The 16,232-nt window shown below is 44.3% G+C and overlaps 1 pseudogene; it reads right to left on the reverse strand.

The window, feature by feature from the left end:
* Positions 1–13,241: 13,241 nt before the first annotated feature.
* On the reverse strand, positions 13,242–13,758 carry LOC116898541 (annotated as a pseudogene).
* Between the last annotated feature and the right edge of the window lie 2,474 nt (positions 13,759–16,232).

Genomic DNA, 16,232 nt, shown 5'->3' on the forward strand with positions numbered 1-16,232 from the left:
TTTCCCTGCCATAAGCCCCCCTATCCCATCCCCCTACCCTTCTCCTATGAGGTTGTTTCCCCTCCCCAACTACCCCCTCTTCCCACCTCCCCACCCTGACATTCCCCTGCACTGAGGTGGGGTAATCCAGCCTTGGCAGGACCAAGGGCTTCTCCTCCCATTGGTGCCCAACAAGGCCATCCTCTGCTACATATGCACCTGGAGCATGGTCAGTCCATGTGTAGTCTTTGGATGGTGGTTTAGTCCCTGGGAGCTCTGGTTGGCTGGTATTGTTGTTCTTATGGGTTTGCAAACCCCTTCAGCTCCTTCTATCCTTTCTCTAATTCCTCCAACAGGGACCCTGTTCTCAGTTCAATGGTTTGCTGCTAGCATTCGCCTCTGTATTTCACATGCTTTGGCTGAGCCTTCCAGGAGACAGCTATATCAGTCTCCTGTCAGCATGCATTTCTTGGCTTTATCAATACTATCTAGTTTTGGTGGCTATATATAAATGGGCTGTATACCGAGGTAGTGTAGACTCTGAATAACCATTCCTTCAGTCTCCGCTCCAAACTTTGTCTCCATATCCCCTCCTATAAATATTTTTTTGTTCCCCCTTTCAAGAAGGACTGAAGCTTCCACACTTTGGTCATTCTTCTTCTTGAGCTTCATGTGGTCTGTGAATTGTATCTTGGGTAATTCGAGCTTTTGGGATAATATCCACTTATCAGTGAGTGCGTAGCATGTGTGTTTTTCTGTGATTGGGTTACCTTACTCAGGATGATATTTTCTAATTCCATCCATTTGCCTATGAATTTTATAAAGTCATTGCTGTTGATAGCTGAGTAGTACTCCATTGTGTAAATGTTCCACATTTTCTGTATCCATTCCTCTGTTGAAGGGCATCTGGGTTCTTTCCAGCTTCTGGCTATTATAAATAAGGCTGCTATGAACATAGTGGAGCACGTGTCTTTGTTACTTGTTGGGGCATGTTTTGGGTATATGCCCAGAGTAGTATAGCTGGGTCCTCAGGTAGTGCAATGTCCAATATTCTGAGGAACCTCCAGACTGATTTCCAGAGTGGTTGTACCAGCTTGCAATCCCTCCAACAATCGAGGAGTGTTCCTCTTTCTCCACATCCTCACCAGTAGACAGTGCCATATTCTAAAGAGAAGTGTGAGATGCCAGCACAGAGGGACAAGGCACTCAGTCTTCAGGCTTTTCTGGGTATTGGATGAGACCTGGGGCTTTGGGAACTGCCTGGAGCTGGCACTAATATCAACCCTCCATTTACCCTGTGAGTATTAGTTAGCAAGTGGTTTGGGCCGAGACTGTGGCCTTGGCTTCAGGTGGGCATAGCAGAAAAGAGGCCAGTCCATCTCCACAAACTATTGAAAAGCCCCTCCTCTTGTCAGCTTGAGACATTCACTAGGGAGGAGGTCCTCCCTGGAGAAGGTGAGGCTGCAGGAGAGTTGAGCAAGTCCAAATGGCTGTCCTGGTGAGAAAAGACTTTCACCTCAGGGCTACCAAAATGTAAGATGAAGACCAAGGCGACTGTGCTGGGGGTGAGTTGGATTACTACAGAGAAAGCCAAAGGCTGGAAATAACCCTTCTTGGAGCTTCTGTACTCCTAGCCCTTGTTTGAAAATCCCTGCTACAAACAGCTTGCTCTGGTTTAGCCATGAGCCCTCCTGTGTCTCTTTATTTGTCCAGGGGTAAGCTGAGGCCCTGGAGATGAGCTGATACTATAAGGGTGAGCTGAATTTCCCCAGGACCTGAGGCTGGTTGAGTTCAAGGGAACAAATCTTCTACTTCCAACTTAGGGGTTCTTTCTTCCAATCCACACCTGGTACAATAAACATCCCTAATTTACCTGCACAGCTGGCCTAACAAAAGGGTGGAGGTCATAGTAAGAGGGCAGGATCTTCGGGATGACCATCCTACATTCTAAACATCCCTACTGCTGTCCCCAGTGCCTCCTGCTCTCTTAGGGCTCTTCCTGGGTCTCATTGTTGTTGATACTTCCCATGTAACTCTGCTCATCTTCTTTTCCTTTAGTTTATGGATGGGAAGAAAGGACCAGGGTAAGACAGGAAGTGTCAAGGACAAAAAAAGAAGAGGGAGTAGGGGAGAAGAACTCAAAGCAATCAATTCTAGTTGAGTGCTTAATATATAGCAGGTCATATCACCATAGCTGTTTTGTTTACTTTTCAAAATAGTCCTATTGTCACCCTTGAATTCACAGCTATATAACTTAAGAAAAGCATATAGCCAGAAGTAACAGAAAAGAAATTACACCCGGGATAATGACTGGCAGGACCTGGTCTTTCAAAAAAGGTGAAGGCAAAGAGAACCGCTATCTGATGGCAGGTGAAAGACAGAGAGAGAGAGAGCTGTGAGGGGAGAACAGGGTGTGGGTGATTCAGGCTCCTCCCCCATTGTTATTGTTTTCTTTTTGTTGTTTTGAAAAAGAATTTATGATGCTGATTCTCAAACTTGTGGCCTTATGCATGGTGGGCAAGTGCTTTTACCCCCAAGTCTCACCTACTTCATCTATTATATTCACACTTATTGAACAAACAGGAGCTGGACTGTTGTAGGACATACAGTAAATCCTGAGGGCCTGATGTGAGGATGTCAGTTCTATAGCTTGGGTCACACAAATGCCAGGGCAAGTGCTGTAATGGGAATAAACATGTTGGCATCCCACACAGATCCTTGAGGTGGGAATGGATGGAAGTCATGTTAGGGAGGTCATTGGGAATAACGTTTTTTTAGGAGGTGGACATTTAGGTCAAGACTTGATTCATCAAAATTACCAGCACGTGCTGTTGCATATCTTGGAAATGGAATGGCAGTGTTGTCTGCTTCTATTGCCAAGAGGATTGACTTGGACAACAACTCAGCAAGGTGGGAGATGGTGGTGGGTGGCGGCAAGGTGAAGATTGTCTGTGAAGGGTGGAAAACCAACCATGAATTATGTGATGCTGATGCCCAAGCACGCTTCCCACTTGGGCTGACAGGTCCCATGGCACACCCTACAGAAGAGCGGAAAAGGGTGACCTGCATGAGCGTTTATTTAAAATCTTTAGTTACCAGAGAAATGCAGGCTCCCTTTTCTGTCTCATTGGTAAAAGAGTCTAGAAATGGTCTCCAACGGAAGCTTAAGGACAAAGATTTTGTTAGAAATTGGAAGGAAAAGAACAGGGCAGGCCAGCTGTGACTCCAGCAGTTGACTAGGGAAGAGGCATGGAGAGGAGGAAGGGAGAAAGCCGGAGCTTTTAAAGTCCAAGAAAGCAGACAGATTCAGCAATGAAGGTTGTCAAATGGCAAAGCTTCAGAGAGCAGGTAAGAAATCCCAGAGTGTCCAGGAAAGCATGCCTATTAAAACAAACAAACAAACAAACAAACAAACAAACAAATAAGAAAAGGACCAGACACAAATGGGCATGCTGCATGGCTCTGAAAGCAGCTTCGTGGAGGGAGTTTCCTGGAAAGAATATGCATATTATCTCATTAAGGGGGGTAATTATTCCTCCCACCTCCTTAGCATTTCTTCAGATTAACATACGTCTAGTGGGGGTAGACTCTTGGCTAGGTGATTGGCAGGCCCAACTGTATGAACTCTTAAGGCAATAGTTTGATAGGTCCTAATCTTTAGAGCAAATCAGAATGTCATGTTTCCTCTTAAGTCCAGAACTATTCCATTATTTTGACAGGAGGGCTGAGAATCGGCCAAGCTGGTATTTACCTTTTTAAGTGTTATCAAAGAAATGGGAGATGGCATCTATAGCCTATCATGAGCCAGGGGGTGCATCCTTAGTGTACCTAAGGCTAAGCCATGCCTAGCTACTTAACACTTTTGGAAGGGAAGCTCCTGTAGGAATATCTTGCCCTTTTACATTGTAGAAGGGAGGGTTTGTTATAGGTTAGTATTTGTGGAAGAATTGGCTGGACTAGATGCTATGGGTTCTGGTGGCCCCTGAAGGAAGGCAATTGACACAACTGTCCCTGTCCTTTCTGTTGGTAGCTGAATCCCATTCTACCTAGGATCCTTTGGACTAACCACTGTGAGAAAAACATCCTCACACTAAGAGGAAGTCTTTCCTGTCTCCTCTTGGTGTGACAGAGCCAGCAGATGTTAAAGGTCAGTAGCACAGATTGTCTTAAATGGCAAGGAAGCTGTTGTGTGAGCAAAGCAGAGGCATCCGGATGGGAGCTTTGTTCAAACTCTAGGACCAGGGAGAGGCTGGGAAAGGAAGAAGTGTCCATGGGAATCCAGGATAGAGGATCAGGAAACTGAGAACACCCTGCACTGTGGAAGCAACAGAAACTGGAGACAGAGTAGGGCCTTTCAGTGCAGCTGTAGGCTAGAGAAAGAGCAGACTTTGCTCATGACCTAGTCAGGTTTCTCTCCCTGCCTCTAGCTCTTTCTTCTTCTCTGTTGTCCCTTTTTCTCTTCTAACTTCCCTTTTCCCTGTCCTCTGCTTATCATCATCTCTCTCTCCCCACCCCCTCTCATTCTAGCCTTCCTGTTCTGCTTCTTTCTCTCCATCTTTTTCTTCCTCTCATCTTCATCTCCAACTTCCAGTCAGTCATGTGTGACCTGTGGATCATGGGTCGCATGTGCCTGCACGTGGCCAAAGATAGTATGAGTGCACACTCATACAAACATATTTAAAATGTGAGATGAAATGCATATATATTATATATTAGCTCAACTGCATAATTCATGCGTGTACCTTTGTAGAGGGCAACGTTGTATGACAATACCAAAAGGTTGCACATGTCTCTAAGTATCTCAGTATTATTTCATGGAACCCAGGAGCCTTAAATTTGTTTTTAGTTCGAGCTCCACCATGTCCTCAACTTTTGGTGTTGGGCATTCCTGAGCTTCAGAGTTCTGAATAAATTCATTCCTACCTCAAGATATTAAGCTGGTTTGGAATATTCAAACAGATAATATCTGTACAATTCTATGCACCATGGTCAGAGCATCATGGGCATTTCCCTGATGCTTTTGTCCTCTCCTCAGGAGACTAAGTGGGAGGAACACTTTCCAAGGTACACTGTTTTGTATGCATTAGTCCCTAGTCTGTCCCCCAGATTTCTTCCACCTTTTCCAAATGCGCAAAGTTATGTGGTCTAAGCCACAACTCCCAGTTTTTAGAAGCTATTCTGGCTGCTTCACAGTTGTTGAAGTTGTGGACAGAATGAGAGAAAATATAGGAAGGGTTTGAAATCCTCATCTTCTTTCTGCCTCCCTCTCTCTCCAGGCTGCAGAAGCCATTGCTTCACCCATTGAAGGGACTCTCACTGACCAATCCTAACACTCACTTTCACTGAAAGGCTTCTGTCCTATCTCCTTTATCTCTGATATCCAGGATCAAAACGCTGTCTGTGGTTTAGGGGGAGAGACTTTCTCTAGTTCTGTATGCTGGGCACAGGTAGCATTAAGCTTTTCTATTTATATATTAAAAAAGTCTTGATTATAATTCACAGAGTTTGGGTTGGCATAGAACACATGGAAGTGTGTATCCCTCCCAGGTCACCTAATGGATTTCCTGTTATGGAGCTATGGCACCCATCGTCACTGACCTCTCAGAAACTGGAAAGATGAGCTATTGGGTGTGACACACAGAAGTTCCACTCTCTACTTTTCCTTTGTAGCCCGATCTCAGTGTATAATTATGTGCTTGTGTTTTTCTCCACTCCTCAGCTCTAAGGCTCTGCAGGGGTAAGAATCACACGCAGTTCACTCTTCATTCTGCATCCAGCATTGTACATTCTACAACAGCGTAGGGCAAGTCTAGCTGCATACTAACCACTAAGGGAGTTAGAAACAAGAAAATCTCTCCTTCCTTCTCCCCCAGATCTCTCTCTCTCTCTCTCTCTCTCTCTCTCTCTCTCTCTCTCTCTCTCTCTCTCTCACACACACACACACACACACACACACCTCCACACTGACCAATACACATACCACCACCACTATCACCACCACCATCACCAACAAAATAAACAAGAGGTACCAACACTCATGCAGACATTCTGCATCAACTGGTCCAAGTGGTACCTTCCACATCATTAACCCTGAATGCTCTGCACAGTGATGCTCCATTAAAGCCATTGTGCTGTGCCTGAGCTTCATGCTTTGCTACTCTGCACTTGTTGCCTACCTGTCTCCTTAGCCAAAGCTTTAGCTCCTGCTTGCTGGCTGGCCCATTCCCTCACGAGCCTGTTTTGGCCTGACTCATTCCTGGGCCCACCCTAACACATTCCTACTTCTCTTTAAATGACTATTTATGGCCTGTTACCTCCAGGACACGACTCCTGATGAAAACAGTCCAGACCCAACGCCTTCTGTGTAATTTAGAATCCAGTCCTCCTCCTTAAAATTCTTTTACACGGTTTTCCGTAATCATGTGCTTCTGTTGGCAGCCCCGTAAGTGCAACTAATCTGGACTGTAAACTCCTTGAACATGGCTGTAGCCCAAGGGCTAAGATGGCAGGAACAGCTTCTGCACCTCCAGCTTGAACCACGGAACCAGCAAGTGAGACAAGATGGAGTTCTAGTCTTTCATAATTGTGAGACATGCGCAGACAGAGGCAGGCCAGCTGGGCATTAGGCTCTCTGCTACACTGAAGATACTCAAGAAGACTAAGAATGGAAGGATGGGTGGGTATTGTGGTCCTTTCTTGGAACTTGATGAAGAACCAGCTAGTGGGAGGTCAGACCTGTGCACTGTGGTCCAAGAAGACAAACTTGGAGGGTAGAAGACAGCTGAGGTCAATTCAGCTCCTGCGAAGATGGGTGTTCTTATTGCTCAAGCAGTCCTGGTTAGCCCGTGTGGATTTTTAGTACCAATGATTTGTAGTCCAGTTTCTTATGCCCTGCCCCACCATGTTCCTACCCTACCTCGCTATTATTTATCTAACCTTTGTATTTACCCAATACCTCCGCGATTTCTTCATTTCTATTTGTTCTTTGAGAACTGGTACGTAGTGAGTATTTTATGTGTATGTTGGTAATGTGTGGGAAATATGTGCATCATATGTGGCATGTGATTTGTTGAACATTATATATGTATGGCTCATGATCTATGTATGCCTGTGAAGCATGTGGTGTATATGTGTCATATGTGGTATGGTGTGAGTGCGTGTGGTACATGATATGGGGTCTGTGTGTGTGTGTGTGTGTGTGTGTGTGTGTGAGTGTGTGTGAGTGTGTGTGAGTGTGTGTGAGTGTGAGTGTGTGTGTGTGTGTGTGTGTGTGTGTGTGTGTGTGTGTGTGTAGGATGCTAATAATGAATAGGTGCTGCAGAAAAAAAAACCTTTAGGAAGATTTCAAAAGTGGGAGTTGAGCAATGAATCCAGACAGACTTCTCTTACTGAAGATGTGGGAATACCCCACAGGCCTGAAGCTAATTAGAGGGAACTTTCCAATCAGAATCCAGGTCTCTGGTTGAGTCTCTTTCTGTGATACACTGTTTTTTTCTTGATAATTTATCCCTATGACCTCTAATTGGAAATACAACAAACCCCACATCCATGCCTTTCAGCCTGAGTCTGTGAAGTGTTCCATCAGCCCAGAGACATGAACACAGACCCAGTAGGCAGCCATGGTAAGGTAGAGACCAAGGCAAGCATACTTTAGAGTCTGTGGCAACCTCTGTATCACTCAGTCCATCAGTTCCTTACCCACCCATGTCCCTCACAGCCTCTCCCACAACTTATGAATTTTCTCTTTTCAGTGGCAAACAAAATACACTTTGCCAGGGCAGTCCTGTTTGTTAACTCTCTTCCTTGTGCCTGATGGCTCAAAGCTCTGGGCAGTCCCCCATAGACCATTGTTGTTGTTCCCTGGGAAGGATGAGAAGGTTGAGTCTCTTCAAGAGGAGGGCTAGAAAGTGTGCTGTTTTCTCAAGAAGAATTAATGCCCTGTGGCTGTGTAACCTCACACAGTCCTTCTCCCTGGAGGCCAGCCAAAGGGAGACCTCAGTTCAGGACCTTGGCAGCAGGGTAACACTTGAAAGCAATTACAACTCTTATTGAGAGTGAAGTGTCTCTCCACCAGGGATGCTGGCCAGCCTTGGATAGTCTAGGCTTTCTCTACTTGGGTCCCAGTGTATCATTTTCCTTTCCTGGGCTCCATGGTTTTTGTGCTTTATGTTTTCACGACCACTCTACAGTTAATCCTTATTTGTGTATACTTTTTCCACACACAATATACACAGAGTTATGAGTGCAAGTGATGGGAATTTTGCAAGTTTGAATCCTGTTGTCATCTGGGCTCACATGAAAGCTTATCATTTAAAAAATAATTGTGTGTGTGTGTGTGTGTGTGTGTGTGTGTGTGTATGTGTCTTAGTGTTTGTATTCCTGCACAAAACATCATGACTAAGAAGCAAGTTGGAGAGGAAAGGGTTTATTTAGCTTACACTTCCGTATTGTTGTTCATCTCCAAAGGAAGTCAGGACAGGAACTCTCACAGGGAAGGAACCTGGAGGCAGGAGCTGATGCAGAGGCCATGGAGGAGTGCTGCTTACTGGCTTGCTTCCCCTACCTTGCTTTCTACAGAACTCAGGACCACCAGTTCAAGGATGGCAGCATCCACAATGGGCTGGGCCTTCCCCCTTTGATCACTAATTGAGAAAATGCCTTACAGCTGGATCTCATGGAGGCATTTCCTCAACTGAGGCTCTTTTCTCTGGGATAACTCCAGCTTGTGCCAAGTGAAGGTAATTCAAGTACTTAGTAGATGTACTGGGGAAAGTCAAATCCAAAACATGCTTAATATACAAATGATAACATCCTTAAGGAACTTCATCATGACCTTCATGAACTTCAAGTTCAGGTCCTTATGACATCAAAGGGCACTTAGTGGAGCCGCTTGGAAAAAAGTCAGCTGGACTAGCAAAGGTGTCCAAGGAGCTGTCATCTATCTGTTAGGAGCAGGAGACTCAGTTGCTATTTGATGTATTTAAAAATACTTAGGGGAAGAATTAAGCACAGAGTGACGTGCTGGTCACAAGTTATAGTCTGGAGAAGATGTGGAAATAAGAGGTTCAAAGCCTGCCTAGGCCAGAACACAAGGTTGGAGGCTTTGCACAAAGTCTCTTTTAAAAAAAAGTCTGAAACATCTAACCGCACTGGGACCAGTGTTCCCACTCACAACCTGGCTATGGCTTTTCTGAGGTACCTTTTGGTCTGCCTCAGTCCTTATCTTCCAGTCTCTGACCTGGCTGACTTTTCTCTTCTTTGGAATAATCCTGGCCCCTGTTGGAACCTGAGGCCCTCAGGCCTGCTGGATGAGGTGAGTGGGGACATTTACCCAGAGTGAGAGAGTGGTGGGAACTGTGGAAATCAGAGGCAGGTCACAGATCCAGGTTGTTGATTCAGAGGAATTAAAACTGGTTATTAAGAAATCATTTCCTGCCACCACTATTGAGAAAGCCTGTGACGAAGGACAAAGGAAAATTACTCAGGGCTACTTCTCTACAGAATCTTCAGGAAGAAGGACCAGTTGTTTTAAAGAGAAGACTTGCCCTGGGCAAGAGCTGTTTCTCCCATTTCCTTCCAGTCACTGGATTGTTCTGTGAGAAATGTTGGGCCCTGTAGATACACTGTTAGTGTAGTTCTTCCAAACAGTTTTGCTAAACAAGCTATGCACTCTATACCTTCTCTTCTATACTGGGAAGAAAATTAGCTAAAGGGATTTTCTTTTTTCTTTTTTAACAGTGAAAATTCAATCAGTGTTATGGCAAGAGGGGAAGAAAGGACTATGGGGCAAAGATGGATTAGGGATAGGACTGGCTCCAGGGTGCTCTTTTGAACTATACTGTGTCAATGCCACTGGATTCTATATTCCTGGGAAATATGCTTTGCTTAATCCAGGGGTGCAATATGGATTGTAATGTGACCCAACAGTTAAGTCATTAGGAACAGGATAATGGAGAGATGGGCAGCATCTGGATAGAAGGGGGCAGAAACAAGGAACAGGGGTGGATGAGAAAGTTTGAGGGTTCCATATACACTGAGGACATCCTGGGGTGGTTTCTAGGAAATGGAATGAGGACCCTTTTCTTTTGGGGTAAGACAAGGTTTGGAATGTGCAGGCGTCTTTCAGGATCCCTGACAATCTGGTTCAAGTACCTCTGGGATATCAAAGTCAATGGTGCTTAAATCCTTCATATAAAATGGTGTGGCATTTGCATGTAATCTATGCACATCCGCCCTTTTTCTTTAAACCACATGTAGGCCACTTGCAATAGCCAATATGAAATACATGCCTAAGTGAATATTATACAAGGAAATGACACACAAAAATATTTGGGCATATTCAGTATACATGCAAATGAAAGTTTATTTTAATCTTCAGTTTGTTGAAGTCACAGATGTGGACCCATGAATATGGGGAAGTAATTATCTATAGGAGGAAATACAAGAAAAAAGATGGAGTACCAGGACATCCCCTCATGGGCTAGGCAGGATGTGAATGGAAGACATTTGTCCTAGTCAAACATCTCTATGCTCCGGCGTCACTGAGATGTTTATACATGGCTTGGATTTCTAGAAACACATCCTTTGGTCTATGCATACCTTGGCACTACCCTTTTTAAAATGAACATCCTCAGAGTGACATGGACAAGCCAGCCAGCATAGTGAGCCCTTGCCCAGGATGCCAGTGGCAAAACTGGGCTACAAAAATGCAGACACGGAGGGAGGCTCAAAAGGAGTAATTGACGGTACTTTTAATGAGTGGTATATGCTGTTCATGGTACGTCTAGCTTTTTATTTGTGGCTTGTATTCCCCTGAGATGACAGTAGCAGATGAAGGGTATTCAGCAGGGAAGGCGTGAGGACTACATGGGCAGAGCAGGCAAGGTCTGCCATTTATTGCACAATCACTAGAAAGCAGAGACCAGACAGCGAAGTGGGTTTAACTACCAGTGGAGTCATGGGAAATCACAGTAGTCATGTGTGTAGAGAAGGCTTCCTCTGTGCTTGACATAATGCACAAGGTAGTCAATCTTCTGACTTAATACATATCCTGAAAGCTCCTTCTGAAGTTTGGGGTTCCTTAAGGTTGAGAACCTAAAGTCCTCAAGACTCTGGGGTGAGCAGGGTTTATCTTTCAGGAGATGAAAGATAGAACTGGAGAGCAGTTCTAAATGCTGGGCAAGAGCTAGTATTCAAAGCTAGGGATGGGTAACTTCTAATCATCCATGGAAACCAGGCAGGAAGACACATACAACAAAGGTGGGATACTTCTAGATTCCTGAAGCTGGTGATTCTAGACCTCTCCTTACCTCTAGTCCAGCTATCCTGTCTACATAGAAATCATGGAAGGTATCCTGAAATCCACAGTTAATCCTGTAGAACTGGCGAAGAATACATTAGTATTTTTCAGGAAGATTCAAAAGAATTAGTATGTATTGATTGTGCAAAGGGTCTCATTAGGATATTTTCATGCTTTGACCCTGATTTGACTCAGGAAATATGGGTCCATGTCCCAGCTGTGGGACTATTGGCTGAGTGACTCCAAGCAAGGGACTTGGCCTCTTTTAGGCCAGTTTCTTCTGTAATATAGTGGGGCTTGGATGGGTGATCAAAAGACAACCTTTGGAACATCGTACTTTATAACTTTGTGTTCTGTGACCCCCCCTTTTCCTTGGAGGGCTCTTCCATCATTATTTTTATTACTGTCACCTTCATTCATATTAATAATAGCATTTGATTATTCCTCAGATCACTGTGGTTGGAACACGCAGTCACGACAAGGACAGCAGCCGGGCATGTTATAAGCAATTATTACGACAATTGAAATTCTACAGGGACTAAAGCAGTGATAGTCACTGACTGCCCCCACTTCCTACACTCAGGCAGGTCTATCCTTGATGCTTAGCCAAATGGGTTTTCCTGGGTCCCCAGGAGTCCTGGCTGTAAGCAGGGAGAAACATAACTCTGTCATTTGGAGAAAGAAGAGTCATGTGTCTTGCTTTGGCTTAGATGAAATGGCAACTTATTTAAACTTTGCTCATACATCTAATTTAGGAGGTGGAAAAGGCATCATAGAGTAGTGATCAAGAAATGAACTGGGGGTGTAGCCTAGATAGTAGAGTGCTTGCCTAGTATTCTTCAAAGCCCTGGGTTTGACCTCCGACATGCAACCTGCTGTGGTGGTACTTAGTACTTAGTACTCAGAAGTTCAAGGTCATCTTTGTTTATAGAGTCAATTTGAGGCTAGCTTGAAATACATGAGACCTTGTCTCTAAATAATAAATAAATAAGTAAATAAGTAAATAAATAAATAAGAAGGGGAGGTAGAAGAGAAGGGGAGGTAGAGGAAAAGGGGAAGAAGCATCTTAAGACCGAGGTCCAGATTATGTGACTCGATGTATTTTATGGGCTGTCCCTCTTTTAAAAAGTTGCTTCCTCTACTATCTTTTTGATTTCTCATCTATAAAATGGGGCCAATCCCAGGTTCTACCTCATAATATCTTTTTGAAGGACTAAGGCAAAGCCTGGCTCACAGAATTTAAAAGTTGACCATTTTCATGACGGCTCCTCCTTCCCCTATGTTACAAACCCATACATAACAACTAAAATCTAGGATATTAATATGGAAAAAAATCCATGTAGAATTTTTTTCTGAATCTGGGTTACTTCACATAATGTAATAATCTTCAGCTCCGTTCATATTCTTGCAAACACAGCGAGTTTTTCTTTATGGTTGAATAAAATTCTGTTGTGTATTTCCTTTAGCCATTCATCTGTTGATAGCTATGTCGTGTCAGGAGCCATGTTGAAAGGCTAAGGCTAGCAGATGGCCTTCCTGGAGGTAGCTCATCTTTTTGGCATGGGCTAAGATGGGTGAGCTCTGAGAGAGACAAGGTCCCAAAGAGACTACATCTTAGGATTGCTTCTTGCAGCTGGTATACTTTTCCTGTCATTATTAAATTAATATAATTAATCCCAGACATTAGCCCATTCTATTGAGCAGATTTTCTGCAGATCAGCAGAAAGATAAATTTCATGAATTAATGCTGTTTAGATGAATTAATAATTTTATAGAATTCCCAATTTGATCTTAGGAAGAAAGTTTTTTTTTTAATAGCTAGAAAATAGGAAAGAAATCTTTATTATGTCAGCCTAAAGCCTCATGCCTTCCCATCTTTACAGGCTGTGAGGGTTGAGTGGGTGGGAGCTGGGGAGGCCCAGCTAGCCCTCTCCACCCCTGTTCCTGCCCAGGTCCCTCAGACTTAGGTCAGCAATATCTGGCATAGCATCTGCTTCTTCTTGGGTGTGAGGCAGATGGGAAACTGGATGTCAAAGAAGATAAAAGTATTTTCCTTCTTGGTGGGGTTCTCTAGCAGTGGTATCCCTCATATGGCATGATCTTGAAGTACTTAGGGTAGACAATGTCATTGATGGAGATTTTGAGCAGCTGGTCATGAAGGTGTTGATCTCCATAGTGCAGCACATAGGGGCCTCACCCAAAAGAATGGGTATACAAAAAAGAGGCTGTCATACTCCCTGTGGAAGCAAGGGTACAGCTTCTCCTTCATAATGGAGATAATATTGGTCATGTTTATACTGGGGCCCCTTCGGGAGATCTTAATTGTGTGTGTGTGTGTGTGTGTGTGTGTGTGTGCAGCCAAAGAATAAGTCCTCCAGGGACAAATAGAGGTCTCGTTCAATTGGAGGGTCTTGTTTCTGGACTCCTTGGCCCTGAAGTCCCCCCAAATTCAAATCTATATCACTTCCTTCTGCATCAAAATTTTATGTTTCATCTGGGCTGCTCTTAACTCCAATTTGGTCAGCACTCAGGACCACAATTTTATGGCTCACCTAAGGTGTGGAGGAAGAAGGGAGAAAGTTTTAAGAGATGGTTTTGGTTGTTTTGCTAGAGAGATGGACTAAAGTTAGACTGTGCCCATTCCTCAGAATGGTAAGACTGCAAAATTAGAAATACAATGGGCTTTCATAATTATACTAAAAAGAGAAGTATGTTTTGGATAAATTTGCAATTAAGGGAAAACAATCTCTAGGCCATATCCTATGGGTAGCAAACCTGGGTAAACAATGATTAGTTGTCCCTACTAAGTGCTGGCCATGAGAGTGATGGCACCTCCCTGGGTTTCTGGTATACTTCACATGCTCTTTCTAACTGCCTGCCTCCCCAGTGCAGTTCTTGCTGCTGTCAGCAGGGCTGCCCTCTCAGTCTTTCCTCCATATACCCAGCACTCTGCCTCTCTGGCTCTGCCCTGGATTTCCTTCCTACATGTTTCTGTACCATATTCAGGGAACAGATCCAAGCCGGCCTTCCTCTGTGGCCATTTCCCAGTTATCTCTGATGTCTAGCTCATCTGCATCCTCTAGTTCTTTACTGTCTGATCTTTGGAAATTACCGTATTTGACCTTGAGTCATCCTCGCATGGTAAATGTCACCCCTGCTGTCAAGAGCTCCCAGAGGCAGAGCCTCATTTTTGACATAAATACTGACCTTTACCTTCTCCTGTTGACAGCTTTCTCCTGAACTCCAAAGGACTCAACAACCTGCCTGTGTAGCCTTCCCCCACTCCTACACAGCCAGAGTGGCAGTGGGCCCTTCCTCCGCTGTCTTCTTTGTAGTTCGTGCTGCCACAGCTGTGTGTATGCTGAAGCCCAGACTAGAGCCCCCAACACTACTCAGTTCCTGATGGAAATGCAGCCAGGTAGCCAGATAGAGGGACAAATAAGATCCCTAAATCAATTAAGATAAAACTCAAATTTTCTGCGATTCTAGGATGGATGGCACCGTTCTTACCAGTCTTATAAAGGAATCGGTTTAAGGAAGAGCTAGAATTAAAATAATTTTCCCAATGTATTATACATTAGCTCTCTTCACAGAAACAGGCCAGGGAGCAAAGAACTACTTTTGGGGGGGGGCGTTAAACATTATGTTTCAGTTGCACACGACATTTCCAAACCCTTCTTGCAGTTAAGGTCTTACTGTATTCTCTTCCAGTGGTTTAGAGCATTTAGTAGTCCCTCTCATAAATACTGCACACATTTGGATGATATAAGGAATGGTAACCATAAAGGCCAGTTGTCTGAATACATTTACTTCAGTGTATGGAAAAGGTGACAATTTTTCAGGACAATGGACTGGTGTGTAGCTCTCAGTGCAGATACTGAGAGGTGGTGTCTTGGTTTGTGGTTATACTTTCTATTTTCTAGTGACCGTGGCTGCTACATGTCCTTGGTGAGTCCCTTAATCACTTTAGAACCTCATTCCCTCATCAGTAAATGAGGTCGATGACACCCGCCCTTCTGATTTCCCAAAGCGACTATAAAGATAAAATGAAATGGGCTATAAAGCATAAAGCACCGGGCAGACCATAAATCACAATTATGATTTTAAATTGATACGTCTAGAATGTCATGACTTCATCGCGCAGGCCTCATCTGTAGAGGAAACCTGAGACAGGGCTCTGTTACCCTGATTCTCTTTAACCTCCACCTGAGTACCTGCACCGCTTTCCTTGGGTCCCCATCTACCAGTGCTCAGTTCCATCACCACTGTGTGGAATTTTATATCTCAGGGTATCCCTTTTGATATGCTTGTAAGGATTGGGGGTGGGGCTATCAGGCTTCTTATTCCTTATTCTGCTTTACCACCGAGAAGGATTTTTGTCTATCAACTTAATCTTGTCACCCTCTCCAACTTTCTCACTTACGTCCAGCCAGCCTTTTCCAATGACATGGTTTCCTCCATGATTTCTTGTTATCTCAGCTGCTTGTCCTATTTGTGTCACTTCCTGTTGTAGCCCAGGGCTCCACCTGCCTCCTTTCCTCTCCCATACTGATAGGAACCCACAGATTATCTTGCTGCTTCCAGGTCCCTGCTGGCCACACTCCAAAGGACTTGCCTCTTCCTCTCTAAGTCATGGTGGGGAGAGGGGACACTCAAGACAGGAAGGTCCCACCCATAGCTTTCCTCCTGCCTCCTTTCTACTGTAATCATTTATCTTGATTTTACTTGAAGGGAGAGTAGATATTTGCTAGTAGAGTCAATAAAATAAGAGTAGGCTTCACCTTTTATGGTAGAGGACTATGGGAACAGCCATCTGAAGGACCCTGAAGGAACTCTGTGTTCACTTCCCTCATTGCCTGGGTTGAAGTACAGAGATGAAAAGTGAACTGATCGCATAAGGCCATTGTGATGGTTTCCCACCTCTAACCAGTGCTGGATACCAGAGATGGTAAAA

The sequence above is a fragment of the Rattus rattus genome, chromosome 4 (genome assembly GCF_011064425.1).
Source record: "Rattus rattus isolate New Zealand chromosome 4, Rrattus_CSIRO_v1, whole genome shotgun sequence".
NCBI lineage: Eukaryota > Metazoa > Chordata > Mammalia > Rodentia > Muridae > Rattus > Rattus rattus.